Raw genomic sequence first — 14049 nt, forward strand, 5'->3', positions numbered from 1 at the left:
TTAAAATTAATACTCAAATAAAATTATTTGAATCCCAAGCCAGGTGCTCAGGAAATTCCAAACCTCAGTTGCCTTACCTCCTAAGAACTAGATTGAGGTTGCCTACATTCCTTCTAGATAACGCTCACCCTGTAGTTTTATCCTGCGTTTCTGCCTTCATTCCTCAAGCTGTGTGTGCAAAAAAAAGTTATTGAAGGTTTCAAAAGAACAGAAAGCAGCTTTAAGTTGAACATCAGACATCATGGTTCATTAAGGGATGTTTTCAACAAATATTTAGTAGGCATCTACCGTGTGCTATCATTGTTCAAAACCATGGAGAAACGGTAGTAAACACAACAGATGAAACTCCCTGCTTTAATCAAGCTTGCAATTTCATGAGGGAGACAGATAATAAGCAAAGTACACAAGCAAAATGTATAAATTATAGAATGATAGGTGTTATTAAAAGAGACTCTGTGGAAGAAAACAGATTTATATGATACAGCGGGAAAGAAGATTGACTGAAGGTATTATTTTGGTAATAGAATCAAGAAAATAAGGGGGGAACCTAGATATATGCTGATAAAGTATGTCTTAGAAATAAGAAAAAAAGACTTTGATATAGGTGTTCCCCCTTGAACTTGAGCTAGGCCTTCCCCTTGGAAGTTAGTGTTCTGGTAAGGAAGATGGTAGGACTATGGTTCTTAATACCTCCTTCCCAGAATTTCTCTCAGGTAGCAGATGAGCAACTCAGAAATTATTTTTATTTCATTAGAAAATAATGGTGGTTCTCTTTATTATAACGGAATATTATAATATTCAAAATTCTGTCTTAGAGTCTAGCTCGGTATAACTGAAAATTATTACATACATACATACACATACACAAAACCAATATTTGTTACAACACACAAATCCAATTCCAACCTCTGGTTATAAGATCATAGCCAATTAGAGTTGTGTTAGGGCTAGGATGAGGGTGAGGGTTAGGGTTAGGGTTAGGTTAGGGATTAAAACAAGATCATAACCATCTGCCCTCACTTTGACTCTCTAGTTGTACTCCAATTGTCCACCGCCCTTGAACTCTTTAATAGAAGTGGTGCCTCCTAACTCAGAACGATTCCAGCATCTTAATTGTGAACAATGTGTTTACATTGAACCAAATTCAAAACAAAAAAAGAGTGATAAAAATAAAAACACAGAAATAATTCATCTGATGGACTAATGGATCATGTAAACATTCTAAGACCAAAACACGTAGATGGTGCATGTTTGTTGACCACTATCAACTGCTCTGAGCAGCATCACAGTAGGATGTCATGAACATGACGAGTGGAAAATGTGGAACATTATTCAAAAGCATTAAAAAGATCATATTAGATGGCATGGAAACCTGGTCATCCAAGCCAAGACATGAAAATGGAACCAAAAAGATGTCCCATCACCGGCTAAGCAGCATGACACTGCAAAGGAGGCACAAGAGGAATACATAGACCATATCCCAGGCCCTGTCAGCAAGGGCAAGTGGAAGAATAAGGATCAAGTTCTCATCTATTCTTCCAGAGGAGTAAATTTCAAAACAAGATGCTTAATGCAAGATTTAAGAATGGTGATGCCTCGTTCAAAAGCAGATACTAAAATAGATCATAAAGATAAGTTATTCGTGATTAATGAGGCCTACTAAATGAAAAACTAATAAGTGCATCTATTTTGAGGCCAAGAAAAAGCAGCATCTTTATATGTGGCTTTCAAATTCACCTCACGGACCATCTGCTAAATTCCTTGTTCAGAATAATCATACCCTAGCTGAACTCAAGTTGACTGGAAGCTGTTTGCAGGTTTCTCGGCCCCTTTTGTGTCTTGACCCTGTATTGGATGAATCCCACAGGATACTTTGTTAAAAGACTGCTAAATTCAGATCTTCTGGATGCCCCACTGTCGCCCCAGCTGACCTCCTTGTCAGCCCTTTGTGAATCATGTGTTTGCTTTCAGCATTGTGGATAATCGGTTATGGTTGCAGAATTTCCAGATTATAGAGGAAGATGCTGCTCTGGTAGAGATAGGGAACGTTTTGTCTTAAACTTTATCCAGATTTTCCAGGGAAGGCTCAGAGCACCAACTTCATAGGAAAACCCTATTCAGTCACCAAACACGCAGCCGTATCAAGAAATCCATCACAGCTGCAAAATACAAAGCACGACAGCAAGGGAGGAGGTGCAGAAACGGAGAAAGAAAGAGCCCACGACTGAGCTGCCCATGGTCCCCTGCAGATGTGCTCAACCCCCAGCCGAGGAAAAGTCCATCAAAATCGAGTGGGTGAAATCAGAGCCCCGGGTGGGATTGAAAACCAGGAAGAAAAAGATCTACAAAAGGCAACAAAAAATGCCACAGAAGATGAGCAGTGGGGGTGCGAAAGGAGTCCAGTTGTTTTGTATTTAATTTACATTCAGAGTGTTAATATTTCCATTATCCAGAGCTGTGTAACTCATGCAATTTTAAAGAAAAAAATGAAATACCAGAATCATTTTGTATGGATTTAATGGTGTCGGTATGTTTCTAAATAAAATGGTATCACAACTCAAAAACAAACAAACAGGTTAACCTCTTGGAAAGATCAGGTGGGATCCCCACGAAAGCTTCAGCTCTGAGTCTGAACAGGGGATATGGGATACATGATGAAATACTGAGGGGATTGGAGTGGATTATTTTAATCATAAGGTGTATGACTCATTGTATGTAAAACTATGACCATCTCTGTAAACCTTCACCTAATTCACAGTAATTTTTAATAAAAAAGTTAAAAATATTCTATTCAGAATATTCAAAAGTAACCCCAAAGCCTTACGTTCTTAGTGGTGACAACATTCCAATCATAATAAACTGGGTTCCTGGAGGTACTGTTTGCATTGTCTAGACATAAAAACAAAGCGAACAGAAAAGCATGGGTCTGGTTTGATGAGACCAAAAGAGTGAAGGGGAGAAGAGATCTCCCGGGCCACGTCTAACTCCCGTTGGGGGCTTTCCGAAGTGTTGTACAGCAGCAGCAGACTGTCATCAGCTGGAAGGTCCTCAAAAGGAATAGGGAGAGGCGTTTTTGGGTAAGGAAAAGATGGTACCCATCCCATGGTGTGCACCACCTCCACAACTTCTTCTAGGCCAGTAGGCTGAAATAGCCGCGTCATTTACATAAGAAGGAAAAGAAGGAAGTGAATAAATGCTGAAAAGAGTCACAACTCTCTGGAATATCAAAGACTCAGATTAGTGCTAGGGGACATCACATTGGTTCCAGCGCATGGAAACATTATGGACAGAAGACGGAAACACTGCCAGGGTCAGGCTGCATTCACAATCACTTCTATGAGTCATCCCAGTGATGCAGCCTCGGTGTGGTGCCAATGCAGGGTCATGAGGCCCTGGCTTCTCAAAGCAGGGTGGGTCATCATGACACGGATGGAGAAAAGGCTTACAGGAGCAAAGCCTTTGGGACTTGGACTTGCTGATGGGCTCTGACCCAAAATGAGAAGGAAGCACCGCAAACGCCATTGGTCATCATCAGAACTTGGAATGCATAGACTACGACGCTAGGAAATTCAGAAGTTGTGAAAAATGAAAGGAAACACATAAAGATTGATGGTCTAGGCTTTAGTGAGCTGAAATGGACTGGTATTAGCCATTTTGAATGAAAAAAATCTTATGAATTATGATGCTGGGAATGATAGATTCAAGAGGAATGGTGTCTGATTTATTGTCAAAAAGGACATTTCACTGCTGTTTGTGATAGCATAATATCTATCCAAATGCAAGTTAATAAGTCAATATACTATATATACTTCAGTATAAGCTGACCCGAATATCAGCCGAGGCACCTAATTTTACCACAAAAATGGCATTAAAATGTGCCGAAAAACTCCACTTATACACAAATATTTATGATAATTATTATTCAAATTTATACACCAATCACTAATGCTACTGATGCAGAAATTAAAGATTTCTACCAACTCTTCATTCTGAACTTGGTTAATTATGCAATCAAGATGCATTGATTATTATTGGAAATTGGATCACAAAAGTTAGAAGCCGAGAAGAAGGAACAGTATAGAAATGATGCTAGAGATTGCATTAGAGACTTTTGCAAGACCAATGCAAATATATTTTTTTCAAAGCAAATACCATTGTTCAATATAAAAAGTGACTGTCCACATAGACTTCTCCATATGGAATATGTAGGAAACAAAATTGATTCCATCTGTAAGAAGAAACAAGGAGGAAGCTCAATATTAGCAGGTAAGCCAGACCAGGGAATGACTGTAAAACAGGACATCATTTGTTTATATGTAATTTGACTGTGAAGCAGAAATTAAACAAGTCCACCAGAGCCAAAATAGGACTTGAGTAGATCCCACCTGAGAATATCGCAAGGACAGATTTGATACATTGAACACAACATGAACGATGAGACCTGAGTTGCTGAGACAACATCAAGAACATCATTCATCATCGTGCCTATCTATCTCCTGGAGGGTTTGTGCTCTTTCATTGCACTATTCTTTACCAAGCATGGTGTTCGTTTCCAAAGACTGCTCACCCCTGATGATATAACCAAAGTATGGGAGGTGAAGCCTTGTCACTCGCACATCCAAGGAGTATTCTGACTGGACTTCCTCCAAAAGAGATCCGAGGGTTCTTATAGGACTCCATATTACGCTCAATATGCTTCACCAACACTATAATTCAAAGCCAGGAATTCTGCTCTGAGTTTTCTTCATTGCCTGATTTTCAGCTGGGTATAAATCAATGAAAATATAATGACTTTGTGAGTCAGGAGCACTTTAGTCCTCAAGGTGATTTACTTATTTCGTTTAACATGTAAAGAGGACTTCTGCAGCAGATTTGCGCAAAGCAATATTGTAGTTGACTTCTTGACTACTGCTTCCATGGGTGTTGATTGTGGAGTCAAGTAAAAACATCTTTGTCAACTTCAAAAAAATAAAAGAAAACAACATCATTCATGAAGAAAGCAAAAGATCATTAAAAGCATAGGAAAGAAGAAAAGATCAAAGTGAATGTCAGAAGAGACTCTGAAATTTGCTCTTAATCCTAGAGTAGCTAAAGCAAATGGGGGCGGGGCTTAGAAAGTCAAAGAGTTAAACAGAACATTTCAAATGGCAGATTGAGAAGACAAAGTAAAATATTATAATGAAATATACAAAATGAATAACACATTCAGCATATCTTAAATGGAAAGAACTCAAGAAAAAAATCAAGCCTCAAGATGAAATTCTAAAAGATTCTATGGCCAAAATATTGAGTGATACAGTCGCTGTACCAAAAAGAACTAGTTGACACACAACCATTTCAAGAGGTAGCATATAAACAAGAATCAAAGTTACTAGAGAAAGAAGTTCAAGCTACACTGAGAGCCTTAACCAAAAACAAGGCTCCAGGATAGTCAATAGAATAGCAATTAAAATGTTTCAACAAGCTCACGAAGCATAGAAGCACTCACTGGTCTATGCCAGGAAATTTAGTAAACAGCTACTTGGTCAACTGACTGGAAGAGATCCATATTTGTACCCATTCCAAAGAAAGGCGACATGCTCATATTATAGAACCAGATCATTGATATAACATACAAGTAAAATTTTGCTGAATATCATCCAACAACAGTTGCAGCAGAATATCAACAGGGAGCTTCAGGTCCAACTTGGAAGAGAGCATGTAACGAGTAATATCATTGCTGATATCAGATGAATCTTGGATGAAATGAGAGATTTCCAAAAAGATGTTTACTTGCGTTTTATTGACTATGGAAAGGCGTTCAACTATTTAGATCTCAACAAACTAAGGATAGACTTAAAAAGAATAGGAATTCCAGAGCACTTTGTCATGCGCCTGTGGAACTTGTACCTGGATCAAGGAGCTCTTTTACAAACAGATCAAGAGAATACCGCATAACTAAAAGTGAGGATAGATGTGCATTGGGGTTGTGTCCACCAGCCATATTTACTCAATTTGTATGCTAAGCAAATCATCAGAGGAGCTGGATTACAGGAAGAAGGCGGTGGCTTATTAACAATCTGTGATGTACAGATGACACCACTTTGCTTGCTGAAAGTGAGGAGCACTTGCTGATGAAGATCAAGTCAGCCTTCAGTAGGGATTACAATTCAATGTGAAGAAGACCAAACTCCTCATGATGGGACCAATAGGTAGCATCATGATAAATAAAGAAAAGGTTGTCTAGAATTTTATCTTGCTTGAATCTGCAAACAATGCTCATGGAAACAGCAATTAAGAAATCAAAGGACACGTGCATTAGGTCAATCTGCTGCACAAAACCTCTTTAAAGTGTTGCAAAGCAAGGGTGTTACTTTGTGGACTAAGGTGCGCCTGACTCATGTCATATTTTCAGTCATCTCATATAATAGTGAAAGTTTGGTGTTCAATAAGGAAGACCAAAGAATAAACATTGGATATGAATTATGATGCTGGCAAAGATTGAAAGTGGCAAAAGAACAAAGAGATTTATCATGGAAGAAGTAGAGCCAGAACTCTCCTTAGAGGCAAGGATGATTAAACTTTGTCTCAAGTACGTTAGACAAGTTGTCAGGAGAGACCATCCCCAGAGAACAGCCCGTCTCCTAAAGTAGAGGGCCAGTGAAAAAGAAGGCCTTGCTCAAGATGGATCAACACAGTGGCTGCAACAGCAGGTTCAAGTGTAAGAACAATTATGAGCATGGTGCAAGACCAGGCAGTGTTTTGTTCGGATTTATGTAGCAAAGAGTTGGAACTGGCGATTTTGATTTCAGGTTCTCATCCATATAGTTCAATTTTCAAAAATTGTATGTTGAGCATAGAGTTTGAAAAAGTATACGGAAATAACAAAACCCCAACCACATCTGTTCCGGTTTTAAACCACGCAGTATCCCTCTGGGCTGTCTTATCCACTGGCAATGTCCGTGCATAGAGTATTATAGACGCTGATGCAGGAGGACAGGTTTGACCCCATTTGACTCAAAATGTATCACTGGTATTACAAAATTCTATCATATGATCTCCAACATTGTTTCCATCACCACAGCCATCTTTTCCAAACTCAAAATCATCTTTTTATCCAAATTTCTAACCACTAGTAATTGACAATACATCTTGATAGCACATCTCATCAAATTGAGAATGCAGAACACGGTCAAACTCTTTAAGTCCCTCATCTTTGGCATTAGTGGCCAAAGTGTACATTTGAATAATAGTCATATTAGTCGGTCTTCCTTGAAGACGTCTGGTCATTATCCTACCTCTGCTCATCTTGTACTTCAATTACTGTTGCCACCAGTGCTGTGAAGTCAGCTCCAACTCAGAGAAGGAAATCTCACAGCCCCTGAATCCATGCCGACTCCCAGAAACTCCAGAGGACAAGAACTGCCCCCAGGAAGTTCAGGCGCCATCTTTCCCCTCAGGAGTGCTGGTGGTTTCACTCTGCTGACCTTGGGGTTAGCAGCCCCAGAGTGAAACACTGTCTTGTCCTGCAACACTTCCACAAATGTTACGTTGGAGTCCTCTGTCGCAGCCATTGTGGCAAGCTGTCTTCTGGAAAGTTACTCTTTTTTTGCTGCCTGTCTACTTGACCAAGCACAGTGTGCTTTTTCAGGAACTGGTCTCTCCTGAGAACATATCCAAAGTATGTGAGACAATGTCTTGCCATCTTTGCTTCTAAGGAGCATTCTGGTTGTACTTCTGTCCAAGACAGGTTTGTTTGTTCTTCCGTTAGGCCGTGGTACTTGCACTATTCATCCCCAGCACCATAATTCAAATACATCACTCTTTAGCGAAGACCCTGATTTAGGCCGAGCACACGTGAGTCCTCGATATAGCATCCATGGTCCTCATTTCAAAGAACCCTGTGCAGCAGAGTGTCCAATAGAATGCCTTGTTTGAGTTCTTGACTAGTGCTGTAATGAGCATTGATTATGGGTGCAAGCAAGATACAGTCCTGGGAAATGTCAATATTTGCTCCATTTATCATGATGTGATGAGGATCTCAGTCTTTACACTGAGTTGCAGTCCATACAGAAGGCGGCAGTCACTCGTCTTCATTAACAAGAGCTTCCCATCTTCTCTTTCAGCCACCAAGGCTGTGTTATCTGCAGATTGTTAATAAACCTGATGTACTGCGGTATCGATGTTGAAATGTTCGTTTCTAATGATGAATGCCTGACACTGTGACATTGCAGCAATACTAAACCAATGACTGGATTCAAAGCGGCTAGGATCAGTGCATTTCGCCTCACAAAAGTGTAGGATGTGGCTTTGTATGCCTTCCATTTCATTTTTGATGACTTCCAATTTTCCTAGATTTGTACTTTATACATTCCAACTTCTGAATAGCAATGGATGTTTGCCAGTGTCTCTTCTCATCTTGCGTCATGTCACACCCGCAGATGAAGGTCTCAAAAGCCGCCGTCCACTACGGCGTTCACCTCTGCTCTGAGGAGATGGCTTCTCCAGTCTTATCTGGAATACCTTCTAACCTGAGGGGCCCACCTTCGGCACCAAATGTTAAGTTAAAAAATATTGCCAAAAACATCACAGAAATCTTTACTAAACAAAAATTTCAAAATATGAAGCTATTGTTCTCTAGCTAGGTCTATAGACTTCTGAAGGTGGTTTCCATCTCTGTAATCCTTCCTGAAGAATGTGCTCTTTGATTTACACTAAATCAAAACTTTGGGCATCCTCGGGAGCCTACAACAATATTCTGTCTAAATATTCTTTGAATTTTGTCAATATCACAATGACTGAAGGGGTGATATCAGGGCTGTAGGGCAGATGGGATAAGGTTTCCTATTAAGTTCTTGTAGGATAATTTACTTCCCACAAGGAATGAGCAGGTGCACTGTTGTGATGGGAAAATTCCTTGACACAATTTTACTGGACCTTTCCTCACCGAATGATTGTGCTATGCCCTTATAGAAAATCTATCAAGATTAGTCCTTTGCACCCTCCAGGCATCGCCACTCTCACCACTGGTCATGAAGGGGTCATCTGTCCTGGGTTCCCTGTGTTTCCAACTCCTATCTGTACCTATGTACATCCTCTGGTCTAGCCACATTTGTAAGGTACAATTGGGATCATGATAGTGGGGGGGAGGAAGCATTTAAGAACTAGAGGAAAGTTGTATGTTCATCTTTGCTACCCTACACACTGACTGGTCATCTCTTCCCCACAACCCTTCAGTAAGGGGGTGTCTGGTTGGCTGCCAATGGGCTTTGAGTCTCCACTCTGCACTCACCCACATTTTCAATGGTATGAGTTTTTGTTCCTTGATGCTTGATACCCGATCCCTTCGACAGCTTGTGGTCACACAGGCTGGTGTGTTTCTTCCATGTGGGCTTTGTTGCTTCTAGATGGGCACTTGTTTATCTTTGAGCCTTTAAGACCCCAGGCATTACATCTTTTGATAGCCTGGCACCATCAGCTTTCTTCACCACATTTTCTTATGCACACGTTTGTCTTCAGTGATTGTATCAGGAAGGTGGGCACCCACTGATGTGATTTTTAGTTCTTTGATGTCTAATAACTGGTCCCTTGTACACCTCATGGTCACACAGGCTAGTGTGCTTCTTCCCTGTGGGCTTTGATGCTTCTCAGCTAGATGGCCGCTTGTTTATCTTCAAGCCTTTAAGACCCCAGACGCTATGTGGTAGAAAGGGGGAGCTGATTACAAGAATCTACGTATAGCCTCCTCCCTGGGAGAGGGACAGCAGAGAAGAAGGTAGGGCAAAACATCAGACAGTGTAATAGATGACAAAATAATAATAATTTATGAATTATGAAGGGTTCGTGAGTTAAGGGGTAGTGGGGAGGAAGGGGGAAAATGAGCAGCAGACATTAAGGGCTCAAGTAGAAGGCAAGTGTTTGGAGAATGATGATGGCAACAAATGTATATATGTTCTTGACACAATGGATGTATGTCTGGATTGTGATAAGAATTGTATGAGTCCCCAATCAAATGATTAAATTTTTAAAAAGACAATAAAATGAAAAAAAGATTTGTCCTTTGAAGTCTGCCCACGCCCCCAAGTGATCAAAATCTTCTGAACTGACCTTTCTGCCTTTCCTTTAACTTGTCCTTGGAAGCGACTACTTGAGTAGACCTTGTTGGAAGTGTTCCAATGGACTGACACGAGAGTATCACTGAACTACCTTGTTGGCAGCCAGTCGCTGATGGCTGAGCCAGGTATAAACCAGTTTGTTTGGAAGGAACTCATTCGTGTCTGAACTGGAACCATAGCAGCAATACTTTTGTTTTGTTTTTTTTTCTGATTCTAGTATGTAAAATGATGTCCCCTGCTCTTCATAAGATTTTTAGTGGTTAATTTTTCAGTAGTGAAATGCCTCTTCCTTCTTCTTAGCTTCTCTTAGGCTGGAAGCTCCACTACAGCCTGTCTACCGTCAGTCACCTTTCTGGGATTTAAAATCCTGGTGACTTCGTCAAGCCCCACAGCCATACATGAGCCAGGGCCTGACAGAGCAGTGGGGGATCAATGTAGTGAAATATAAGTGTTCTGTAGGATTTTAAAATATTTCTCTTTTTTGTTTTCATGTTCTTTCTTCATTGTCAAATAAACATGTCTTATGTTTGTTTATTTTTTCTCAAAAAATAGCAAAACTTAATCAGTTAAAATTCTGCCTCGTATGTGAATTAATTCTATGGGTATAACACAGCTCTGACTTTAAGTGTTGATGAATGTCCAAAGTCAAAAAATGACAATATCATTTCTGTTACCCATTTTCTTTTCACAGTTTATGCTAATTTCTGGTCCTAAAATAATCCCAGTGTGTTATTTTTCAATTACATTTCTATCGAGTGATGAAAACAGAATTATGATTCATAGTAACAACGTTTGACTTAAAAAGAGCTTGTGCTACAGTTGGGGGAAGACTACATATCTGTTGAACACATCACCGTATTTTCTCATTTATAAGCTTTGGCAGCTTATAAGACACAGCCAACTTTTATAAGCATGTGTTGCACGGGGAAATTTTTACCACAAGTAGAGTGGAGGGAAAATGTATCTCCCAACCCTGTCAAAGCTGATGGGTTTTTCTGCTAAGGTGCCCTGAGAGCTTTTGCAATCAGCCACCCTGGGGAAAGCTTGGTTTTCTGAGTGGGGAGCTCTAGACTTTATTAAAAATCAGTATATTAGCTAGTTCCACTATCTAGTGACAGTAACTGCAAATTACAATAATATTATAATTACCTAGTTACCCAGAATGAGATTCAGTTTTGATGTGTGTCTATAAACAGTATTTGCTTGAAAGTGTAAATTTTCACATTCTGGATTGGTTATGATGTGATTGATTAATTAGAAAGTATAGTATTCAGACTACATATTATGCAATATATTGGTATCAGGTACATGAATGTCAGGAGGGGAAATATAAGAAAAAGAATGAAACAATTACTACAATAGCTACTTTGTTTATTATAATAGGGATAATATGGATGATAATAACATGAAATCACTATGCTAATTATATACTTAAAGGCTATGAGTAAACAAAGATGATTATTAATTGGTGTTACAGATTGACTTGTCTTTGAAAAAGATATGAAGTACCAACTGCTGGTACCTGTAATTGTGAACTTATTTGGTAATAGGGTCTTTGAAGATGTTGTCATCTGTTAACGTCTGTTAACATTTGGTCATACTGGAGTAGGTACTAATAAAATCTGCGCGAAGTCCTTATAAAAGAAGAGAAGAGATACAGAAAAACAGACAAGGGAAGAATAGTCATGTAATGATACATCTACTAGCCCAAGAATGCCTCAGGCTAACAGTTGAGAGACACAAGACAGGCCCTGTCTGCCCCCAGAGGGTTTGGAGGGAGCCTGGCCTGTCTGACATGTTGATTTGTACTTTAGTCAATAACTCCTGTTGTGATAAGCCACCTTCCTGTTAGTGTGTTGATAGAACAGCCCTGGAAAATTAATAGTGACCCAAAACTAGAAAGGATCTCAGATAATACTTATCAAGATGTATACAGGAAATACAAGTTTATTGTTACAAATTTTACACTCTTTAGGACGTAAGGCCCTTTGCTTTATTGACATAATAATTTTAATAGGGCAGATTTCAATCACTCAAGGTTCTCTAGAAAGAAAACCATCTGCCAGTGATAAACTAGATATCCTCCTGCTAGCACATCTATAAACTATTGATATCTGCATCATATATCAGGTTGCGAAAGAATTCATTTTTCCTAAGCTCCTTAAAATGAATATTGAATTATAATATTTGAAAAACCTTGAAATTTCTAACACGACATTAGCATCTCACCCCTCTATGCTTTTAACAGTTCTCATTGTCCTTAGCATACAATTGTTCCTTCTACATCTCGTGCCATCGGGGGACTTTCCACAGCCCTTTTCCTCAGTGCAGATACGGCTGCAAAGTCTCATTTCTCTTTATCTATTTGTGAGTTTACTTCAGTCTATGGGACAGTGTAAATAGTTAAGCTAATTTTAATTAAAATTTTAAGTAGGTTTTCATAAAGCATAAAGCAAATGATTTAGTAAAGCCCAGATATATTGCATCTACTAAATTCCCTTCATCCACTTGGTAATTTGATCAAAGGAATGCAATTGAATGTCTCTGGCATGATCTGTTCTTTATATGCTCATGCTGTTTATCATACAAGCTTTCATTTCTCTCTTGATGCATGTATACATTTCCCTTTAATATCTGCCTTGGAATTTTACTGAGAATTTAAATACTAATGGCCAGAGGATCTTTTCTTGCTTTCTTTCTGAACTCTTTTTAACTAGTTTATTGTTCCCATTGTTTTTTAAATGTTTTCATTACCCCAATCCCAAGAAACATTTCCCAGTGAAAACACAAACACAGTGGGTAATATTCCTGGCAACTAAAGGTGCTTTATTTAAACCAAATGTGCTTAATTGCTATGTTCGATGTATTCCTTTTTTAGCCTATTGAGTTCAAACAGCTTATTGATGTTATCATTAATCTTCGGTACCATTCTCATCTTTTCAGTTAATTACTCCCTGATGAAATCATGAGGAAATGTGTAGTTTCTGAAGCACATGCCATCTTAACTAGAAGTTGTGTTTGTTTGTTGTCCATTTTAAAGTACTTTAAATACCTTATCCCAGCCTCATAGCACATTCAATGATGCAAGCCTCAGCATATTAAAATGATGATTCTATTTGTCACTTGGCTGCATTCTCTATGACAGAAAGTCAAACAATTACTAGTAGGTCTCTGAAAGTTCACAAATTGGCAATGAGGCTTAAAGTCTATTTATAAGATAAACTGAAGTCTCTAACTGGAATTTATACGAATCAAAATAATTTCTATTTTATTAAAGTGACATTTTTATGAACTGTTTGTCAGTTAGACTAAATACACTATAGTCAAAATCAATTGTCTTTTCTACAGAGTGGCCACATAAGTAAAGACAGAGCATTTCCACACTCTTACATCTCTGAGAAGTTGAAAAGGAATGAGGAGTCTGTAAGCGGTAAAGCATCAGACTGCTGGGGAATTCAAGTCTACCAAGAGGTGCCTTGGAAGAGTCTGGTGCCCTGCTTCCAAACGGCCTCAGCCTTGAAGACCTTAGGGAGCAGATCTACTCTGGAAACATGGAAGCCGATCAAATTGCCATGGAGAACACCAAAACAGAGGGCAGGGCCAGCAAGAGACAAGATGTGTATGCCAATGCGATCTGTTGTTCCACATGTTCAACGTGGTAGACAAGTTCACCTACCACATACACTTCTGGACTCCCCTTGGCCATGCGTAACAACCGTTGTGATTTTATTGATTGATTGATTTTTCAACTCCAATTGTTGAATCATATTAAAGAGTTGTGCAGTCATAACCACAACCAACTTTGGAATAGTTCTACTTTCTTGTTCTCTTTAGTAGCTCCCCATTTCCCTCAAACTTCCCCATTAACCCTAAGAAACTGTCTCTATAGATTTACTTATCCTAGATTTCACACGCAGAAAAAAACCCCAAACTAAAAGCAAACACAAAAAGCCCA

General features: G+C 39.1%; 1 pseudogene; it reads left to right on the forward strand.

Annotated features, from left to right (window-relative positions):
• Positions 1–2418, forward strand: part of LOC142428577 (ribosome biogenesis protein BRX1 homolog pseudogene) — a 47304-nt pseudogene extending 44886 nt beyond the window's left edge.
• Positions 2419–14049: the final 11631 nt, after the last annotated feature.

This window comes from Tenrec ecaudatus, chromosome 16 (genome assembly GCF_050624435.1).
Source record: "Tenrec ecaudatus isolate mTenEca1 chromosome 16, mTenEca1.hap1, whole genome shotgun sequence".
Lineage (NCBI taxonomy): Eukaryota > Metazoa > Chordata > Mammalia > Afrosoricida > Tenrecidae > Tenrec > Tenrec ecaudatus.